At 45.9% G+C, this 13,292-nt stretch overlaps 1 pseudogene; it reads left to right on the top strand.

Moving 5' to 3' along the window:
• The first annotated feature begins 843 nt into the window (after positions 1-843).
• LOC125540772 lies at positions 844-12,947 on the top strand (annotated as a pseudogene).
• The last annotated feature ends 345 nt before the right edge of the window (positions 12,948-13,292 follow it).

The following is a 13,292-nucleotide window of genomic DNA, read 5'->3' on the forward strand; positions in this document are numbered from 1 at the left end:
AGGATCCGGCCACTGCTGGACATGGCCGGCAGCGGGGCTGCGCCGCCGCCAGCCAAGAAGGCCTCATCCGGTCCAACGGGATGGGGTGGGGCGGCTCCGCCGCCGGCGACGGGTGCCGGACGTGGAGTCCTGGCGCCGCCTGGCCAGAGGCCGCCGACGGAAGGGGGCGTTGTGCAGGGTCACCCGGGCAGAGGAGTTGGCCCCTTGGGCGTGCGGCCTCCGGGGCATGTGCCCTTACAGCCGGCTGCTGGTCGGGGCGGGCTGAGGCCTCCGGCGCCGGGCGCGGTACCCGCCGCTCAGCCGCCTGCGGGTCGTGGAGGGCCTCGGCCTATTGCGCCGGGCGTGACCGGTGTGGTTCCTGCTGGCCGCGGTGGTACTACCCTTGGGGGTGTGCCGACACCGTCGGGCAGTCAGCCTCGTGCCGCACCTCCGCCCCACTACGTCGCGAGGCCGGCGCAGTAACAGTCGGGTCCGACTCAGACGAGATAGAATTCTACCAATAGAGAGCCCAGTGATGCGCCCTGAGGCCAGTGGGGGGATGATGGGTATGATTCGTATGGTGATGGACGGCATCGTGGTTCCTCGTCCACGGGAGGAGGTCATGGCTATGCCTGGCAGAGTGATGGGTCTGCTGAGAGACCGTTTCTCGGCCCTCCAGGCAGATTTGTTGAGGGAGCCTCAGGCCCGGACTACCGCCAGAGAGGAGGCTATCGGGGCCATCGTGGTGGTCGGGGTGGGGACCGTGGGAGGTTTCGCCGACCGCCTCCGCCTCCAGTAGTTGTTGACCATGCGGCGTTAGCACTGGAGGCCGACCATGTGTCTACTGATCTTCCTTCCCAGGCGATGGAGGTGGTGACTGCCTTGGCCAGTGTTGAGGTTCCTGAGGCTGCGACTGTGGCTGAGGTTACCGACAGGTCAGATGCTGAGAGGGTGTCCAAGTATGCGCGCAAGAAGGAAAAGATGCTTTGCTACCGTTGTGGGGAGAAAGGCCACTTCATTGCTGAGTGCGTGGCCGAGCTGTGTGAGTCATGTGGCAAGCCATCACATGCCTCGGGGGAGTGCCCGTTCTTGCGTGACCAAGCTCCGTCGCTGACTATGTATGGAGTCTATTGTGCTGAGCTTATGTTCTTTGAGTCACTGGCTACGCGAGAGATTCCGGAGGAGACCCCGAGCTTGACCACCGGGGTTGTGAAAGCTACCCAGGGCGAGGTGATTGAGGCTCAGATCGTGCGCAGGCTTCAGGAGCTGGCTCCGGGGGACTTTTGTTGGGAGCTGGTTGTTCTCGAGGATAATGTTTTTAAGGTCGATTTCCCCACGGTGGATGACTTGCAGCGGTTGTTGAGCTTTGGTTTGTGTAGAGTCCCTGGCACTACGTGCATTCTGGAGTTTCACGAGTGGAAGAAGGTGGAGCCTAAGGAAAAGCCGCTTACGCAGGTCTAGTTGCGGTTTGTAGGGGCTCCATCTAAGCCTTTGCAGGATGTTCGAGTTGTGGCTAGTTTGGGTATTATGGTTGGGAAGACGGAGAGAGTTGATATGGCTTTTACCCGGGCTCATGGGGTGGCCCGGATTTTAGTGAGTATTCTGGATATTGAGTTCGTGCCTGATGTGGTCAACTGGACTTATAGGGGAGAGGTGTTCCCGCTCGAGATTGAGTTTGAGGACACTGATCTGTTTGCTGATGCGGTTAATGGGAATTATGTTGATATGCACGAGGGTGACGGCGGTGCGGGAGCCAATGGGGCACCGACTGATGAGTCGACACGAGAGGGGTCTAACGGCTCTCGCCCAGATGCTCAGTTGCCCGGGGATGGGACCGGGGTTGAGCCGGCAGAATCGCCATCGGTGCGTATGACTTCGTTGAGGTTTGGATCCTTTGAGCCAGCATCAGCGCCTCCCAGACTTTGGAGTGACCGGGTAGACTCTGATGATATGTTCGAGCGCACGCTTCCTTTGTTGGATTTTGAGGGGGCTGGCAGCTCTTTGCCTGGACGCTTGGTGAGGGCCTCATCGGCGAGGACTGTGGATGGAGTTGGGGTGGGGGAGCCGGAGGTTGCTTCTCTTTCCCTTCCTCCTCTTGTGGTCGAGGATCCGGTACGGATTGCTGCCTGTGAGTTGGTGTTGGGGGGAGGGGGTGGGGGCAGGCCTTGACTTCTCCTCTCCATATCCCGATGCCGGTGACGTCGGTCACGTTGGGATCGGCCAGCGCTGGGGGAGGGAGCCTGAGGCAGGCGGCCTCGGCTCCTGCTACTCCGGTTGTGGCGGCGACACCCGCGCCAGCAGCAGCACTTGGGGGGGGGGGGGCTGGGGCAGGTGGCCCTGGCTTCTCCTTCCTCTTCGGCGGTCAGGAGGACCGCGTCTCCTACGACGACGGCGCTCCGCTCTGCGCCAGCGGGTGGGGCGGCAGGAGGGCGCGGGCAGGCGGCCCCCGCCATTCCCTCTCCTGTCGTACCCGTGGCTGTGGACCCCGGCGTGGGGCATTTGTCTGAGGGGCTTGGGAGCCCGCAGCCGCCTCCTCCGGTAACCTTGGTTGATCCTTTGAGGGACTCAGCGCGAGGCTTTACTAGGGAGGAGGTCGTTGCTTTTGGCGGGATCCCGGACCCAGTCTCGACGGGGAGGCGGATGAGTGCTCGCATTCACGAGCTTCCGGAGGTTGATGATATGCAGCAGCGGTGCGCTATGAGGGCGGCCAAGCTTCAGGATGCTGCGATCTCTTCTGGTATGACCGTCAACATTTCTAATTCTTTATTGCATTTTTCTAATGAGAAGATTATAAATAATGCAAACCAATTAGGAGTTTCACTAGGTGATACTGATAGTGAGATTTCCAATTCGGTGAATGATCTATTAGATTTGGAGGCGGAGCGTGCCTTAGAGACTATTCGTAATCTTGCAGCGATTAAACCAATGAATGATGATGAGATTGATGCGTTAGGGGTTAGAGTGCTCGATAATCTATGTGAGGATCTAGCACCCCCCAATCATGAGTCTGAGGACGATGATGTGCCCCTAGAGAATGCCGCTGGTAGTATCGTTGCACCCGGTTATGAGGACCGGGCGTCAGAGCCTAGTAAACCAAAGCGCAAGTGGAAACGGAAGATCTATCCCGATTCTGCAGTTCGTAGGAGTGCTAGGATTCGGACTACTAAAAAATTCCATGACGAAATATGAAAGGAATCATTTGGAATAGCAGAGGTCTAAAGGACTTGGCTAAAAAAAGGTTTCTTGCTGAGGCATCTTTAGAGCAGCGTTTAGATTTCATTGCTCTATCGGAGACTGGTAGAGAAAACTTTGCTCCCTAGTTTCTTTCCTGTCTTGCGGGTGGTATTGATTTCTATTGGCATTGCCTCCCTCCGCGAGGAAGATCGGGTGGTATCTTGCTAGGTGTGAGATGCGATTCGCTTGAAGTCCGAAGTGTAGTGATGGGCAACTTCGCGGTAAAGTTTCGAGTAAGGTCTAAAGTAGATGGTTTCAACTGAGCTTTGGTGGCGGTTTATGGTGCCGCACAGCCCGAGCTTAAACCGGAGTTTCTGGCGGACCTTTTTCGAATCTTTGGGTCAGAACAACTTCGAGTTTTAGTTGGGGGTGATTTCAATATCATTAGGAGGAGAGAGGAGAAGAATAATGATAACTTTGATGGCAGGTGGTCGTTTATGTTCAATACCATTATTGAAAGCTTGGATCTGAGGGAGATAGAGCTTTCTGGTCGAAAGTTTACCTAGGCTAATGCTCTGCCAAACCCAACTTACGAAAAACTTGATCGAGTTCTCGCGAGCGTGGAGTGGGAACAAAAGTTCCCTCTGGTTACGGTGCAAGCTCTCTCGCGGGGAATATCCGATCACACACCCTTGTTCGTGGACTCAGGGGAGCTGAACCACGTGGGTAACAAAAACACCTTTTCTTTCGAGATGTCATGGTTCGAACGCGAGGGGTTCTTGGACCTGATTGCCAGGGAATGGGCTAGGGGTGCAGGAGGTACGACTGCGGTCGAGCGTTGGCAGAATAAGATTAGGCATTTGAGAAGTTTCTTACGGGGTTGGGATAAGCACCTCAGTGGTGTGTATAAGATTGAAAAGGATAGACTCCTTTCTCTTAACAGGCCCTAGACATAAAGGCCGAATCCACGATTTTGCTGCCAGCTGAGCTTCTAGGTTAAAACTGAGGCGGAGAAGAGGTTGAAAGAACTGCTCCGCGAAGAAGAATTGAAGTGGGCTTTGCAAGCTAAGATCCGCAAAGTGGTCCAAGGGGACGCGAATACTCAACTCTTTCATTTGATTGCTAATGGTAAGCACAGAAAGAAGCGAATCTTTCAACTTGAACAAGATGAGGGCACTATTTTAGGACAGGATAACCTAAAAACATATATTACCGAGTATTATAGGCAGTTATTTGGACCTCCAGAGGATAATTTTGTGTCCCTCGACGAGTCCAGAATTGAGGATGTGCCTCAACTATCGGCTGCCGACAATGATATTCTGGTTGCCCCGTTCTCAGAGAAGGAGGTGTTTGATACTATTGCACAGATGAAGAACAATAAGGCTCCCAGACCGGATGGATTCCCGGTCGAGTTCTATAAAAAGTGCTGGCACATTATTAAGGGGGATTTGCTACCTATGTTCCATGATCTGTTCTCTGGACAGCTCCACTTATTTCACTTGAATTTTGGAACTATCACACTGCTTCCTAAGAAAACGGATGCTGTGAGAATTGAGCAGTTCAGACCGATCTGCCTCCTCAATGTTAGTTTCAAAATCTTCACCAAGGTCTGGACTAATAGGCTCACACGGATTGTGCATTCTGTGGTGCAACAGTCCCAAACTGCTTTCATGTCGGACAGAAATATCCTTGAAGGGGTGGTCGTCCTGCATGAAACGCTCCATGAAATCCATTCCAAAAAATTAGATGGAGTGATTTTTAAGGTGGATTTCGAGAAAGCGTACGATAAGGTCAAATGGTCATTCCTCCAACAGGCATTGCGTATGAAAGGTTTCCATGAAGCCTGGCGCCGACAGGTTGAATCATTTACGCAAAAAGGTAGTGTGGGAATTAAAGTAAATGACGATATAGGTCATTACTTCCAGACACATAAAGGCCTAAGACAAGGAGATCCGATGTCCCCTATCCTATTTAACATTGTGGTGGATATGTTAGCAATTTTGATAGGAAGGGCTAAGGAAAATGGTCAAGTAGGTGGATTGGTACCTCATCTGGTTGATGGAGGTGTATCCATCCTTCAGTACGCTGATCATACAATTATCTTTATGGAGCATGACTTGGCAAAGCGAGAAATATGAAGCTTGTGTTATGCCTATTTGAACAATTGACCGGGTTAAAGATTAACTTTCATAAGAGCGAGCTGTTCTGTTTTGGTAGAGCCAAAGACGAACAGGAGGCTTATAGGCAATTGTTTGGGTGCGAGTTGGGAGATCTACCCTTCTCTTACCTCGGTATTCCAATCCACCATCGTAGGCTGACAAACAGAGAATGGAAGTGCATCAAGGACCGATTTGAGAAGAAACTGAGTCGCTGGAAGGGTAAGCTCATGTGATACGGAGGCCGATTAATCCTGATAAATTCGGTGCTCACGAGTATGCCTATGTTTCACTTATCGTTCTTTGAGGTCCCAGTTGGTGTTAGGAAAAGACTGGACTTTTATCGATCGCGTTTCTTTTGGCAGGGTGATGAGCTTAAAAGAAAATATCGGCTTGCTAAATGGGATATCATCTGTAGACCGAAAGACCAAGGGGTCTTGGTATTGAGTATCTAGAAGTTAAGAACAGATGCCTTCTTAGCAAGTGGTTGTGGAAGCTCTCATCGGAGACTGATGCCATGTGGGCTCAAATCCTTCGCAGCAAGTACCTCCAGACAAAAACTTTGTCCCAGGTCACAGTCAGGCCGACTGACTCGCCTTTCTGGAAAGGACTGATGAAAGTCAAACAATCTTTGTTTAATAGGATGAAGTTTGTTATTGGAAACGGCGCTAGTACATGTTTCTGCGAGGATACTTGGCTCGGCGAGACACCCTTGGCCATTCAATATCCGTCTTTATACCGTATTTTTCAACGACGTGAGGTGTTCGTCGCATCGGTATTTCAATCTATCCCCCTTAATATTCAGTTTCGATGGTCGCTAGCGGGCAATCATTGGGAAGAATGGCTCCATCTAGTTAGGAGACTGATGGAGGTTCAGCTTTCTCAACAACCCGATGAACACTAGTGCAGAACTGGGCAATAGCACCGGTTCGTAAGGCCCTTTAGTGCCGGTTCCATAACCGGCACTAAAGTGTGGTCACTAAAGGGCCCCCCCTTTAGTACCGGTTCAGCACGACCCGGTGCTAAAGGGAAACCACGTGGCACGAGCCAGCTCCGGGGGCCGGGAGCCCTTTAGTACCGGTTGGAGCCCTTTAGTACCGGTTGGAGCCAACCGGTACTAAATGTTTGTGGGTTTTTGTTTTATTTTGTATTTTTCAATTAAATTTGTGTTATCAATTTAATTTAGGATTGTTTTACGTTATAATGAGTTGTAGTCGTCGTCATCATCATCATCATCATCATCATCATCGCATATTAATAAATAAATAAACTCTAGCCAGCTAAAAATCATCGTAGTCGTCTAATTACCACTATTTAATCATCATAGTCATTAACTCTAGCTATCTAATCATCACCAACATTGGCTAGCTTAAAGAGGAAACATTCACTTTCTAACAGAAGCAAAGATATCATCGAGTTCAACATAATCATCACCAACATCGAAGTTCAGGACACGGACATGAGACACTAATTAAGAGCATGAACTAGTGCTACTCCCTCTTAGGTAGAATAGCATAGAACATGTATAGCTCTCCTGATTCATCATACTGGAGCATGCAGATGAATCTGTCTCCTAATCTTGGGTTGCGCTTCTCCTTGCTGCCCCCTAGTACTTCTCTGCGATCGTTAACAATTTTGCTCCAATCTTTCACTATTAAGCATTCTTCGCTTTCAGAAATCCTGAATGCACTCATGTGCAATGTAGGATATCTTGGCCGTAAGCTAACCATTGACATGTCACCTTTAGTCTCGATCCACTAAGACACAACTGTCATCGGAAGTCCCTGTTGAAGAACATCGTATAGTAATTAATATACTAAGCAATGAAAGTTTAGCTTCAAAAATAATGTATGTAAAAGATGCACTAATTAAGGACAAATAGTTAAAATCTTACCATCTTTCGATTATAGATGTGACCGTAGTTCAATACGATCACCATTGGTCGCACGTTTTGAGTACTAACATTTCTAAGTTCAGAATTTTTTTTTGTCTTGACAGTATTAAGATCCTCAAGCCATGAAACATAATGACTTATCTCCTCGCAGTTTAGTTGATCCCCGGGGCAGTAGTAGGTCCTGTCTACCAAGTGCCGGACATGTTTGCTTGAACCGAAATAAGCTGACAATACAAATTAGTTGTCACCTATTTTTGAATAAACTTTATCAAAGACATAAACATATGCACGCATGGTTGAGAAAAACTCACATAATGGTAGAACTGGAGGTGTTTGCACATCGACCAGATGTCTATATTACCTTCAATATCATCTTCCGGACGAATATCAAAGGTGACAACCATACCAGGCTCAAATGCATAAGCCTTCCATAGTGCTTGCCAAGCTTTGTATTCAAAATGGGTGTCTGTGTCTCCATTATATAATTTGACGTTGAAAGTATACCCATGCTCCGTCTTCAAGTAAACTCTCTTTACCTCCATATCATCTATAGCACTAAAACCTATCTTATCCAAGACAAAAATTCTTGCATGGCAGGGGATGCGCTAGCAGAATAGTGAAAATTTAAATTTATAAGTTGAAGCAAATGAAGCATAAGTTTTGCATTCAAATAATAATTGCCAAAGTGACTTACTGTATCAACTTCGAATGTCTCATCCAGCTTGATGCTGATGCGCCTACCATCAACAAGGAAATTTCTGTCGCACAGGCCGCGCTGGTCTTCACAGTGTTCGCACATAATGAAATTTTTTTCGTCGTCAGATGACATTTCCTATGTTCATATAGGTGAAACATTAAACACCTATTACTATCTAACATTAATTAATATCTAGCCAAATATATATTCATCTAACATTTGACATTAATATATCTAACTATATTTATCTCTAACAATTGACATTATTATATATTTAACTTTTCTATCTAATTCATCTAACATTCGACATTAATCTAATATTTATATAAACTCAAAATATATAAAAAATTAAATAAACAGAAAAACTCATTAACAAATAATATTTTAATTAGATCATCAAATCTCAGATACCTAAATTTTCTTACTAAAAATAAACTAGTTATATTAATTATTGAACTAGTTAAAATCTCATATACCTAAATAAACTAGTTATATTAATTATTGAACTAGTTCAAATCTCATATAACTAAATAAACTAGTTCGACAATTTTCTTACTAAAAATAAACTAGTTATATTAATTATTGAACTAGTTCAAATCTCATATACCTAAATAAACTAGTTCGATAATTTTCTTACTAAAAATAAAGTAGTTATATTAATTATTCAACTAGTTCAAATCTCTAGTTCGACAATTTTCTATCTAGCTAATTCATCTAACATTCGACATTAATCAAACATTCGATCATCTAATTAACTTTTCTAAAAAATAGAAAATAAGTAAAAAAATGTGTGTGTGTATGTGTGTGTATGTGTGTGTGTATGTATATATGCATGTGTGTGTATGTGTGTGGCCCCGTACGCCGCCGCCCCGTACGTACGAGCGGGGGCGCCGGCGTACGGGGCGGGAGCGGCGGCGTACGTACAGGCGGGGGCGCCGCCATACGGGCCGGGTGCGACGACGACGGACGGCGGCGCGGCGGGTATACGCGAGAGCGAGAGACGTACGGGACCGCGGCGGGACGACGACGGACGGCGGCGCGCGGCGTTCGGGGCGGCGGCGCGAGACGGCAACGACGACGGGCGGCGGCGGGGACAGCGACGACGACGACGGACGACGGGCGACGGGCGGCGAGGACGGGTTCGAGCGGCGCGCGAGAGATTGGACGAAAGAAGTGGGGAGATCTAACTGAATTTTCGTAAGTGTTATATATATAGGAGAGGCCTTTAGTACCGGTTGGAGCCACCAACCGGTACTAAAGTCCAACTTTAGCTAGGCCGAGAGGCCGGAAGAGCAGGCCTTTAGTACCGGTTGGTGGTTCCAACCGGTACTAAAGGGTGGTCTATAGTACCGGTTGGAGCCACCAACCGGTACTAAGGGCCTCGCGTTGCCACCCCAAAGTTTAGTCCCACCTCGCCGGGCGAAGGGCAGGCGCACTGGTTTATAAACCCAGCCGCGGCTACCTCTTCGAACTCCTCTATATAGCAGGCTTCTGGGCCTAATTAATTAGGCGAGCTGCCCTGTGAGCCTGCTGGGCCTTTTGGGCCTGCATTTGCACACCCTAGGTCTGGCAGGCCCATTGGGCAGCGCGCCAACAAATTTTTTATATAGTTTTTTCTTTTCTGCATTATTTATTTTCTTCTATTTATTTTTGAGTAGTTTTTATATAGTTTTTTCTTTTCTGCATTATTTATTTTCTTCTATTTATTTTTGAGTAATTTTTTTGTATATTTTTTTATTTTCTGCATTATTTCTTTTCTTCTATTTATTTTCTTCTGGAAATTGAATGCTGCATACTGAACAATTAGGTAAATGACCGAAAAACAACAAATGATGTCAGAACATGTTGGAAATTGATGACGTCGCTTTGAATGCTGCATACTGAACACAAAAGAAGTCCGGAGTTCAAATAAGTTTAAAAAACATTGAAGTTGGCCATGTAACAGATGAGTTCTCGTACGAAACCCTGATACTCTGAAAGAGTTTGTCCAGTTTGTACACGAAGTGCGTCCAGTTTTTGCCGTGACCCTCTCTACTCTTTAGCGCATGCTATGCGGGTAATATGATGATACCATGCCAAGTTTCAACATTTTTAGGATTCATTTTGTAGTGATTTTCAATTTCACGGTCATTTAGCTCTCTAAACAATTAGGTAAATGGCCGAAAAACAACAAATGATGTCAGAACATGTTGGAAATTGATGATGTCACTTTGAATGCTGCATACTAAACACAAAAGATGTCCGGAGTTCAAATAAGTTTAAAAAATATTGAAGTGGCCATGTAACAGATGAGTTCTCGTCCGAAACCCTGATACTCCGAAAGAGTTTGTCCAATTTGTACACGAAGTGCGTCCAGTTTTTGCTGTGACCCTCTCTACTCTTTCGCGCATGCTATGCGGGTGATATGATGATACCATGCCAAGTTTCAACATTTTCAGGATTCATTTTGTAGTGATTTTCAATTTCACGGTCATTTAGCTCTCTAAAACAATTAGGTAAATGACCGAAAAACAACAAATAATGTCAGAACATGTTGGAAATTGATGACGTCGCTTTGAATGCTGCATACTAAACACAAACGAAGTCCGGAGTTCAAATAAGTTTAAAAAACATTGAAGTGGCCGTGTAACAGATGAGTTCTCGTCCGAAACCCTGATACTCTCAAAGAGTTTGTCCAGTTTGTACACGAAGTGCGTCCAGTTTTTGCCGTGACCCTCTCTACTCTTTCGCGCATGCTATGTGGGTGATATGATGATAGCATGCCAAGTTTCAACATTTTCAGGATTCATTTTGTAGTGATTTTCAATTTCACGGTCATTTAGCTCTCTAAACAATTAGGTAAATGGCCGAAAAATAACAAATGATGTCAGAACATGTTGGAAATTGATGACGTCGCTTTGAATGCTGCATACTAAACACAAAAGAAGTCCGGAGTTCAAATAAGTTTAAAAAACATTGAAGTGGCCGTGTAACAGATGAGTTCTCGTCTGAAACCCTGATACTTCGAAAGAGTATGTCTAGTTTGTCCATGAAGTGCGTCCAGTTTTTGCCGTGACCCTCTCTACTCTTTCGCGCATGCTATGCGGGTGATATGATGATACCGTGCCAAGTTTCAACATTTTCAGGATTCATTTTGTAGCGATTTTCAATTTCACGGTCATTTAGCTCTCTAAACAATTAGGTAAATGACCGAAAAACAACAAATGATGTCAGAACATGTTAGAAATTGATGACGTCGCTTTGAATGCTGCATACTAAACACAAAAGAAGTCCGGAGTTCAAATAAGTTTAAAAAACATTGAAGTGGCCGTGTAACAGATGAGTTCTCGTCCGAAACCCTGATACTCCGAAAGAGTATGTCCAGTTTGTACACGAAGTGCATCCAGTTTTTGCCGTGACCCTCTCTACTCTTTCGCGCATGCTATGCGGGTGATATGATGATACCGTGCCAAGTTTCAACATTTTCATGATTCATTTTGTAGCGATTTTCAATTTCACGGTCATTTAGCTCTCTAAACAATTAGGTAAATGACTGAAAACAACAAATGATGTCAGAACATGTTGGAAATTGATAACGTCGCTTTGAATGCTGCATACTAAACACAAAAGAAGTCCGGAGTTCAAATAAGTTTAAAAAACATTGAAGTGGCCATGTAACAGATGAGTTCTCGTCCGAAACCCTGATACTCTGAAAGAGTTTGTCCAGTTTGTACACGAAGTGCGTCCAGTTTTTGCCGTGACCCTCTCTACTCTTTCGCGCATGCTATGCGGGTTATATGATGATACCATGCCAAGTTTCAACATTTTCAGGATTCATTTTGTAGTGATTTTCAATTTCACGGTTATTTAGCTCTCTAAACAATTAGGTAAATGACCGAGAAACAACAAATGATGTCAGAACATGTTGGAAATTGATGACGTCGCTTTGAATGCTGCATACTAAACACAAAAGAAGTCCGGAGTTCAAATAAGTTATTAAAAATAAAAAAGAGGTGCAATGCGGGTTAATTTGCTTCAAGCCATTCGGAATAGTGTAGACTGCACTACACATAGCTCAGTGCAATCTATGCTATTCTGCAAGGCTTGAAGCTAATCAACATGTAGGTGAGCATTGCAACTCTTCGTCATTGTCTGTGCACTCACGGCTTATAAACCGCTCATGCTGCCTCTCTCTTGGCGAGGTGGGACTAAAAATCAGCTTACAAAGAAACTCTAGTACAGGTTCATGGCATGAACCGGTACTAAAGGTCTTCGTGGGGGCCCCAGACTGACCATAGCCTGACACAACCTCATTAGTACCGGTTCGTGGCATGAACCGGTACTAAAGGTTACCCACGAACCGGTACTAATGATGCCCGCCCGCCTAGCCGTTGGAACCGGCACTAATGGTCACATTACTGCCGGCTCAAATTCAAACCGGCACTAATGTGCTTCACATTTGACCCTTTTCTACTAGTGGAATTACGCTGGAAACTGACTAAGTCTGGAGTATTCACAGTTAAATCAATGTATATTGATGTTATTAATTCAAACTCCATTCCTACCCCCAAGCATGTTTGGGATGTCAAAGTTCCTTTGAAAATAAAAGTGTTTATGTGGTTTGTCCATAAACAAGTTATTTTAACCAAGGACAACTTGATAAAGCGTAATTGGACAGGACCTATTAGGTGTAGTTTCTGTGATCGGGATGAGACAATCAAACACCTCTTTTTTGATTGCCCGTTGGCCAAAGTCCTTTGGTGGACGGTCCACATTGCTTTTAATATCAATCCACCAAATTCTGTCAACGCGTTATTTGGGACATGGCTTAATGGGATTGAGCCTGACTTAGCGAGACACATTCGGGTTGGAGTTTGCGCTTTGTTGTGGACTATCTGGACTTGCAGAAATGATTTGGTTTTTAATAGAATATCACGTATCCATTTTTTTGCAGGTTATATTCCGAGCCACGGCAGTGATCCGTTCGTGGTCGCTACTCACTCCGATGGAGGCAAGGGAGCATTTGGTTACTGGATCTTTCCGCTGGGAGATGGTAGCTCGGGATATCTTCAACCGGTTTGGATGGCGGTCATGTAATAGGATAGGCAATTAGTTTACCTATCTTTTTTTAGCCAGCCGGTTGTGGCGTCTTTTTGTGGCTAGTTTGTGTTTTTAGCCCTTTTTGGCTCTGTGTGAGCTTTCTTTGTTTTTTATTACTTTTGGAGACCTTGTAACCATGGTGGCACTGCTTTATTTGGTTAATAAGATGGCCGTATGCATCACTCGATGCAGAGGCCGGGGAGTCCCCTCTTTTCAAAAAAAAAAAACAAGACCTTTGTTGCAGAAACTTTCTGAACAATATGCTTGTTGCAAAAAAAAATTCTAAAAAAATTGATTGCACGGTACTTGTGGC

This window comes from Triticum urartu, chromosome 1, assembly GCF_003073215.2.
Source record: "Triticum urartu cultivar G1812 chromosome 1, Tu2.1, whole genome shotgun sequence".
Classification (NCBI taxonomy): Eukaryota; Viridiplantae; Streptophyta; class Magnoliopsida; order Poales; family Poaceae; genus Triticum; species Triticum urartu.